Raw genomic sequence first — 2,449 nt, forward strand, 5'->3', positions numbered from 1 at the left:
GGGGAGATGTCGTGTAGCCCCAGCCGGACTTCTAGCTCCTCTTTATGGATCTACATCTCTTAAGTTATTACTTCTCTATGTGTTAGTTATAAAGAGACCGTTATGTAATCGCAAACAAGAAGTCCTCAAGAAAAGTTATGAAATATACACATATATTTTCTCCTCCTTTCTTTATGGTATGACCCAGGGAGAGTGGGCGTGAGCCCCACCGACCAATCAGAGAGGCATAGGGAAGCCCCTGGACCAATCAGCGGGCAGTTCTGTTGCCCGCTAGCCTCCCGAGCCTAAGAGAGTGCAGATAAAGAGTCTCTGTGGTGCTGAGCTGCGAGTTCGCTGATCCCGCCAGCAGATTGACACTAGTGGTGCGGTGGAGTCCCTGGGTCTTTTTTCCCCGCTGTCCTTTGCTTATGGGAGGCTGGGAACCTGCTAGCTGTCAGATTTCTCGACACCCCACTACCACCAGGGCCACATCGCAGCCAGCGCCCTGTGATGCGCCTGCCTCCAGCTTCCTGGCCAGCGCCCAGCCGCCCTCTAGCCAACCCCGCCGTGGTGCAGGGCCAACCGGCCACCCAGCCCCTGCCTCCTTGCAAATTGCGATCAATACGATAAAAAATCCTAGTTGGCCTGTGCTTAGGGGTTTTTTTGTTTGTTTGTTTGTTTTCAAAGCTTCTGACCGCAAAATCAGCTGTTCTGGCGCCTCCGCAACACCCCCTGGAAAATTTCTGTTTTCTCAATGGTTGTTCAAAGAGTATTGGGACGTGCAGTGTTTGTTTATTTGAGACAGTCTCACTATGTAGTTTAGGCTGGTCTTGAACTCATATATTATCGGGGATTGTGACAAGATCCCCAGTTGCCTGTGTTAACGCTATGGCAAAAGGATAAAATAAGAAACAGAGACAAATCTAGTAATCAGGATGAGTGTCTGGGAAGTTGATGTCTCCAGATGGGTCAAGAGAGCAGCACTCCAAGACAGCCACTGTTTTTATTGGGTGTGCACAGGGATAGGTGGATGCAGCAAAAATTCACAATTGACGAAAGACTCAGAGGTCAGTGACGCAGCAGGCAAGTAGAATCCTGGTATGATGACTCAAGAGGGTGGAATTAATCCTACACTAAGAAGTATCTTGCCCTGGAGTGCTTTTCCTAAATTTAGTGTTTTAGGTTTTAGTCTTAGTGGTGGGAGAGGTTGGCTAACCCTAAAGAGGTGATGGGAAATCTCAAATGGGTGGGACCAATAATCCCAAACCTCCATTTTAGCCCTTAGGGATAGTATGCAAAACTAGCCTTTGTGAGTTTATGGTTCTCAGCACTGTATAGTCCAGGCTGGCCTCGAGCTCACTGCAATTTGGAATGTATTTAAAACTCATACGCTATGTGAGCTGAAAGAATCAACATATGCATATGTGAATATACACACACACATACCTACACAGTTAAGTTATGCTACTGATTTCTCTTAAGCTCATTGAAGAGGAAGATTTGTGCTAGTATCGTTTGGACGGTTGAATGCAGACATCTTGTGCTCTGGGGAAATGATTTGGGAATGATACAATGTATTGGGATTGGGATGTACAATGTATGTACCATTGTTGTCCCCCAATTGATGTGTTTTGAAATTGTTTTATCATTTTTTTTCTCTTGGAAATAAAATGGATTTGAAAAAAACACTCTAAAGTCTTCTATGATGATGAGATCTTAGGGGCTCATTTTGTTCCTAAATTAATGATACAGTTTTTCACTCTATTTCACAGTGTGTTTATAATTCCTCCAACAGCTTAAACCAAACACCTGCTCAGCAGTCCATTCTGATGCCAGCTCTGGAGTTATAATAGGACACCGACCAAATTATATAGCCTCTGTAGGCCTCAGTTTCCTCTTCTGTAAAGCAGGAGTAATACCTCAGAACCGGCTCCATCATCTCAGGCCACCCCTTTATCTCCATATTTCACCACTTAAACACTGGGAAATTTAAACTTCCAAAGACTGGGGAATGTAAGTGTCATATCTTAGAGATGGCAAAAGCCAACTGGAATTGATAGTGACGCTTTCTCTTCATCCTGGGAGAAGATCTTGGTCAGGTCTGGCTCATACTGGAGCAGTGTTACCCTGCATGTGACCATTAACAAGAGGACACTAGAAAACTGCGTGGTATCACACCAGGGTTCCAACAGGTGGCCTCTTAGCACCCTGAGGAGGTTTGAGATGGGGGGTCTTTGTGGTCAACAGGATTTCAATTTCAGCCATGCTACTTGGCCCTCTCTGCCCCTTCTGTGAAATGTGTGTCATAATTCCTGACTGTCTTCTTCCTGTGAGATGCAAACTAACAGGTGATAGAAAATTTCTACCACTCATCAACTAACAAGTTTTAGTGTTTTGGTGACCTTTAGTTGTCTTCCCCTCCTTCAGTCACCATTTTCACCCTCAATTTTAAAAAAAGATACACTACCAA

The sequence above is a fragment of the Cavia porcellus genome, unplaced genomic scaffold, assembly GCF_034190915.1.
Source record: "Cavia porcellus strain 051 isolate PalLab524CR breed Dunkin Hartley unplaced genomic scaffold, mCavPor4.1 scaffold_25, whole genome shotgun sequence".
Taxonomy (NCBI): domain Eukaryota; kingdom Metazoa; phylum Chordata; class Mammalia; order Rodentia; family Caviidae; genus Cavia; species Cavia porcellus.